The sequence below is a fragment of the Aethalodelphis obliquidens genome, unplaced genomic scaffold, assembly GCF_003676395.1.
Source record: "Aethalodelphis obliquidens isolate GAN/ISIS:26980383/991018 unplaced genomic scaffold, ASM367639v1 scaffold1, whole genome shotgun sequence".
NCBI lineage: Eukaryota > Metazoa > Chordata > Mammalia > Artiodactyla > Delphinidae > Aethalodelphis > Aethalodelphis obliquidens.
Window position 1 is genome coordinate 72,134,266 of NW_020837945.1, and position 7,492 is coordinate 72,141,757.

A 7,492-nucleotide genomic window follows, 5' to 3' on the forward strand; every position below is an offset into this window, starting at 1 on the left:
TCCACAGAGGCATCTGCTTTTAACTTTGAGCTGGTTTTAGCATGCATTAGTTTTCAGATTTCTATATTATATACTTATACAGGTATTTCTTTTTTTTTTTTTACTTTTTTTATTTTTAATTAATTTTATTTATTTTGGCTGTGTTTGGTCTTAGTTGTTGCAACACGGGCTTTCTCTAGTTGCGGCGAGCGGGGTCTACTCTTTGTTGCAGTACGTGGGCTTCTTATTGCGGTGGCTTCTCTTGTTGCGGAGCACAGGCTCTAGGCGTGCAGGCTTCAGTAGTTGCAGCACACAGGCTCAGTAGTTGTGGCACACACAGCATGTGGGATCTTCCCGGACCGGGGCTCAAACCTGTGTCCCCTGCATTGGCAGGCGGATTCTTAACCACTGCGCCACCAGTGAAGTCCTACAGGTATTTCTTGACATTTCTGTATTTTTCTTTTTCTGGAAACTTCCTGTTATGACAGTTGAGAATTTAGTTACTATTATACCATCCCATTTTCCCATTTCTACTCCCTCTAGTCTCCCAATTAAGAAAGGTGGCAAAGTTTTATTTGATTAGCAGTCAGTTTTTACCTTATGACTATGTAGGACTGTTGTTCACTTGAGTTGAGTAATTTATTATCACATGTCATTTCTTGTGCAACTCTTTGCTTTTCTTATTGTTAATTTTGTCTTTTTGTTTCCTTTGAAAGTTTCTATGTTCCTATCGCCAAGTTTTTCCAAACTCACCGCAAAAGCCCTCTGAAGACAATTTTCTGTAGAATTAAATGTCTTGGATAAGGACAGTTCCTTTTTCTTTCCGGGAACTTGATTAGGGCTCCAGTTTGGGCTCTTTCTCTACAGGCCTTCTGCCCTCAGGCATCTGAAACTCAGTTTCACTTTTCTCCTGACTTTAGATCCTTTGTTTCCTTTTGCTTGTTGGTTTATTCCTCATTTTGGAGAAGTACATCTTTCATTAGTGTCCTGGAGAAGTACATCTTTCATTAGTGTCCTGAGGAAGGGTGCATATAGGTTAAGATTTTTAAGAGCTTGCATGTCTGAAAATGTCTCACATTTAATTGATAGTACAGGATTTTAGACTGGAAATAATCTTCCTTGAGAATTTTGAAGTCCCTGCTTCATTATCTTAAAAACCTGCCATTTCTGATAACATCTTTATATGTAACCCATTTTTCTGCCTCTCTGGAGCTTCTGTTCTGAAAATTTACCATGAAATGCCTTGTAGAGGGTCTATATGTTTAGCTTTCGGCAGGCCTTCATGATAACAGACTAATTTCCTTCAGTTCTGGTAAATTCTTGTATTATTTCTTTAATAATTGCCACTTTTTTTCCCTGTTATTTCTTTCTGGAATTCCAGCATTAATCTCCTGTTTTTCTTATCTTCCCTGCTTTCCATCTCTTTGCCTTTTGTTTTTAACTTTCTGGGAGAATTTCCTTGATTTTATCTCTGACCCTTTTTTGAACATATATCAACAATCACTTTTTTTGTTGTTTTACTTATTTACTTATTATTATTATTATTATTTGGCCTCGCTGTGCAGCTTGTGGGATCTTAGTTACCCAACCAGGGATTGAACCCGGGGCCACGGCAGTGAAAGTGCCAAGTCCTAACCACTGGACCACCAGGGAACTCCCTCACGTTTTTAAGATCATTCTCGTTTTTCTGATCTTTTTACAGCCTTCTGTTCTTATTTCATAAATTCAATATCTTCCCTGGTGTATTGAAGTTTTTCCTTAGCTCAAGTTGCCATAACAAAATACCGTACACTGAGTGGTTTCAACAACAGAAATTTATTTCTCACAGCTGCAGAGTCTTAAAAGTCCAAGATCAAGATGCCGGCAAAGTAGGTTTCATTCTGAGGCCTTTTGGCTTGTGGGTGGTCACCATCTAGCTGTGTGCTCACTGGACCCTCTTCTGTATATGTACACTTGGAAAGAGCAATCTCTCTGGAGTCTCTTCTTACAAGGACACTAATCCCATCAAAAGATCCCACCCTCATGACCTCATCTAACTTTAGTTACCTCCCAAAGACCCCATCTCCAGATTCTAATACAGTGAGGGGTAGGGCTTCGATATATGAATCGGGGGCAGACACAGACATTCAAGCCATAATAGGTCATTTTTTTAAAAGAGTTTTTTAGTTATCTCCAGGTTTGTTTATTTTTTCTGGGTTCTTTTTTAAAGTATAACACTGTCTGCAACTGCACTAAACATTTCACATTGGTTTCTCTCAGTTCTCAGCGGGGCCCACTGCTCATTCATTTCGCTCCTAGGTCTTTTTCTTCCTTTCTCATTTTTTCCAAACTATCTCATGACTTCCAACCCCTTTATCCCACCATCTCAACACTTTCTTCTCCCCTACTGCCAGAATTCTCTGGGTTTTTGACTTTGCCTTCTTCCTTTTGGTCTCAGTGAAAGATGTTCTTCCTCTCAGTGGCCAGACTCAGCGGGGACCCGTTCTCAGTATTCCACCACCTCCCAGGTCTCCAGGCCACTTTGATTGATCCTAACTCTCCTATACCTTTTACCTATGCCTCTGTTCTTTCCAACCCTCAGCAAAACAAGCATGCTCACCTATCTTCCTTTTAAAACAGTTTCCTTTGACTTTTCCTCAGGTAAACTTGTGGAAAGAGGAGACCATACTTGCTGTTTTTCTCATTATCATATTGCATCTACTGTCAACATGTCTTTGAAACTATCCCTACAAACATCTCCAAATCACTGAATTTCCAAAAGATTCTCAAAACATCAAAAAGATGACTTCCCTAGGGACTTCCCTGGTTGTCCAGTGGTTAACACTGTGCTCCCAATGCAGGGGGCCTGGGTTCGATCCCTGCTCAGGAAACTAGATACCACAAGCATGCTGCAACTAAGATTCCGCATGCCCGCAACTAAGACCCAGTGCATCCAAATAAATAAATAAATAAAGCAAAAAAACAAAAAAGTGACTTCCCTTGACTGTTAACTAGCATGCTCACTGGTGTATTTGAGAATTTCTAAGATTCTACTCGTTATCAGTCTTCCTTTATGCAAAATAGAGGACTTTTATTCCTAGCTTTTTAAAAGTGCTGTGACCAGATATTTATTTGGGGCTAAGGTCCAGAATGTGATGTAGGTATGGATTTGGTAAGCTTTTAATCAGTAGGGTTCTGTTTTCACCACTGAATATAAAATATACAAGTAGCTCTTGGTAAACTTAGCAATCGGGAAGGAAGAGTGGTAAGGATAAAAAAAGAGCAAATTCTTAAAAATCTCTTCAGAACGTAATTTGTACCGTACATTATTTGAGTAGTCTTAAAACGTGTGTTCTTTGAGCATATTAATGTGGGCACCCAAAGGAGAAAGGCTTACCTAAGAATGTGCAGAGTGATGGAGGAAAGCCAGCCCAGCCTTAAAAACCAGTCATAGATTCTTGGTCAGAAATTAAGAGCTGATGAGTATAAAGAGATTTTTATAGCCTGTGTAGTCCTGATTATAACTTTTTAACCTAGGCATCTTAGTTTTTGTTTAGGGGAAAAGACTAAAAATATTGCCTTTCTAGAAAACAAAATATGTTCAGTATATAATGACAGCCTTTGTGTAAATTTGTAACCCATAAGGTTGATTATTTTGAAATGAACAACACTCATGTGGATATATAACTTCTGGTATACTCATTACTTTTTATCCACAGATCCCAGTTTGTGTTCTGTAGCAGATGAAAACATTCATCCTAGTTGTGCTGCCCTTTTTCTTTTTAAGCAATCAAAATGGAGTAACAGTGCCACATACATTCTTGTCTTTCATTTTTAGATCTGTAAGTATATACAGTATTGCCATGAATGCACTGCCAAAAAATGTTTTTCTCTATTTCTTAATGAATTACTTTACCTTGACTTCTCCTATATTTAAAAACAGAAATGCACCATTTTCAAAAACTATTTGATCTGGGCCATAAGATTAAGGAATGTCTAACAGTACAATCTGATTCTGATTACTTTAATATATTGTCTTTAAAATATTTAAAGAGTTTTGTGGTTGAAGCTAGGAGACCTCTTAATCACATTCAGTATTCCTTACACTTCAGGATACTATAAGTTTTGCTTCTAGTAACTTTGTTGAAGAGCTTTGTTTTTCAATAAACTAAAAAAAAAAAAAAAAAACTTTAACCATTTGACGTTTTACTACAGACATTGCCACTATTTTGATCACACTCTTCTTGGTGATACAAGAAGTATTTAAATGTTTTGCCTTTTCTTTTGTTCATCTGTAGATCTTTTGGAGTATGTTCTAAGATCAAGGATTCACTGAAAAATAAGTTTAGGCCATAGGCTGTTCAATACATGGATCAGCCACTTTCATATAACTTGCATTGTCAGCCAAGCAAATACTTTTCCACTTCCTTTCATCTATGCATGTTTTACTGCTGATACTCTCCACTGTGTGCCACGGTGTGTCCTGTTTCAGTATTTATTTTAATGACTGTGCACAGGTGACCATGGTCTTGACACAAGAAGTCTAAGTACTTGAGTATTTCTCGCTGCACATTTCTTCATCACTAAGCATTGTAAAGCAGAGCTTTGTTAAAGCATTTTTTTTTGTAACTTGGTTTCATCATATAGTTATTTGTGCTTAGGAGTTTCTTCTAAATAGAAATAAAATTGGAGTGTATAATTTTAAATTTTGCTGCCAATGGGAGAACCAGTTATGCTTTTAGTTAGTAACAGTATTACTCTAGTACACTGTGCACTGAAAATTGTTGCTGTGAATTGGTTTTCTGTTTGTTTTGGGTGATAATAAAAGTGCCTACATTATAGGGATTTTTTTTTTAGGGTCAGATGAGTTAATTTCACATAAAATGCTTGGAATGTGCCTAACACATACTTAGCACTCGATGAGTGTGATCTATCACTTTTTTTTTTTTTTTTTTTTTTTTTGGCCACGCATGTGGCATGCAGAATCTTAGTTCCCTGACCAGGGATTGAACCTGAGCCCCCCTGCATTGGAAGTGCGGAGCCTTAACCACTGAACTGCCAGGAAAGTCCCCACCTATCACTTTTTTTAACCATATTCATCGGACAGCCTTTTATGACAATGCAGTAGCAGATAGGGGGGCTAATGAACTGAGAATGCTGCACAGAGCTATTTGCCCTTTCCCCCACCTCATCTTTCAAAAAATGTATGCATAATATATCTTAAGGAAATTATATTGCAAATATATGAAGACAGCCCCAATACATCATTGTTTGGTAACATACTATGAAATTACATATTTCATTTTACAGTATTGCATAACTTGCAATATGAGACACTCTGTATTATAGTTTGGATAATCATTTTCCTGAAAGAGATTAAAAAATAAAAAGAAAAATATACTTTGGAATTGGTTTATATATCTATTATTAATAAGTTTGACTGTAAGTAACAGGTACCCAAGAGTGACTGAACAAGCAGGAATTTAAGTCACACCAAAAAAGTCCACTGGTAGTTTGGGTTGTCATAGAGTCCAGCGATGCCACCAAGAACTTGGGCTTTGTTCGTATTTTCACTCCACCATTCTTCACACGTAGGCCTATATCCTTATGCCTGTTGCCACACAGATGCACAATGGCTGCTCCACCTCCAGTCTCACGTCAGGCAAGAAGAAGAAAGGTGGGCAAAAGACAACGAGGAGGGGCTTCCCTGGTGGCGCAGCGGTTGAGAGTCCGCCTGCCGATGCAGGGGACGCAGGTTCGTGCCCCGGTCTGGGAAGATCCCACATGCCACGGAGCGGCTGGGCCCGTGAACCATGGCCGCTGAGCCTGCACGTCCGGAGCCTGTGCTCCGCACGGGAGAGGCCACAGCAGTGAGAGGCCCGCGTATCGCAAAAAAAAAAAAAAAAAAAGATGAGGAAAGCAGGAAGGAGCAGTGCATGTATCCAGTAAAGAACATGTTCCCAGAAACCCTTAGTTTCTGTCTCATTGACCATAACTCTCATTTGGCTTCTCCTAGCTGCAAGAGATCTGGGGAGGAGTGTTTTTAAAAGCTGGGCACATTGCCTCCCCAGACAAAATCAGACTTGTTAGTAGAGAAGGGGGAATGGATGTGGTATACAGCAGTGGCCACCATAGCTTGCATGTGAAAACTGCACAGTTTCAATTTTTTATAGCTCTTCCCCTTAGTCTGTTCATGCTGCTGTAGCAGAATATCATACACTGAGTGGCTTATAAACAACAGAAACATTTCTCACAGTTCTGGAAACATTTCTCAGTCTGAGATCAAGGTGCCAGCAGGTCTGGTATCTGGTGAGGTCCCTCTTCCTAGTTCATAGCTTTGCTTCTCACTATGTCCTTATATGGTGGAAGAGGCAAAGGAACTCCTTGGGGGTCTCTTATAAGGGCACCCTCATGACCTAATCATCTCCCAAAGGCTCCACCTCTTCATACCATCACATTGAGGGTTAAGTCTCAACCTATGAATTTTGGGGGAGACAAACATTCAGTCTCTGGCATCCCCTTTCACATCTGTTGTCTCCTTTGATACTACATAGCTCATTTTTACATAGAAGAAAAAGGGTCAGAGAGGCTGAATAATTTACTCAGTAATGACCCAGCTAGAATTTCAGCCTTTCCATTACCCATCAACTCCTCGAGAGTTAACTGGAAACAACTCAGCTCCATAGGCCTCACCTCAGCTGTATAGATAGCTGATTTTGAAGGAATGTAATTGTTTACATAGCTTATGAAAACATAAATGCAATTTCAATATTGTTGCAGTGTTACACATTTAGTAATCCATCAGTGGGAAGAGACTACAAGTAGCTGCTATGAATTCTTGATGGAGTGATTGATTTAGCTTAGCTGAGGTAAGGCAGCTACCCAGGGCAGGAGCAGAGATGACCCACTTGCCCAGTGCAAATGGTCTTTCATGGCTTTGCCTTGCCTCTAGAGGGCGTTGCTGCCACTGACAGTCTGAAAGATCGATCCTGCGGAACACGAAAAAAACATGATTCTTGCCACTGCGGTGTGATACTCAGGTTTACAACACTACTCTGGAAGAATTTAGATGTAACAATCTGACTGTTTAGAAGCACGGACTCTCTTGGTTCTTTAGTCAAACTCAGTATCAGCAAAGCCACGTTCTTGTGGGGAGAAAACTAGGCGAGGCATCTCCCCCAACTTTCCGGTGCTCCAGAAAGCCCAACTCCTGTAATCATTTTTATTCTTTAAAAAATGTTTAACTACATAAGTAAAACAGGAATACATTCTCATTTCGTAACTAACAGCAATTCAGGTTTACTCAACTCCACTCCAAGTCCCTTTCCTGAAGGAAATCTTACCCATTTCTGTCTTTTCAGACTTTTCTCTATGTATTACATCTAGACAGTGACAGTAATGTAGACCAGGCAGTTCCTGAAGTGTGCAAAGAACATGTATTTTTGTTTCCCTCTCTTCTAATCCATTTTATGAGGCTAGTTATTACCTGTTCCCTGGATGAAATTTAGAGCAAAGACTCAGGCAGTTTTACCAG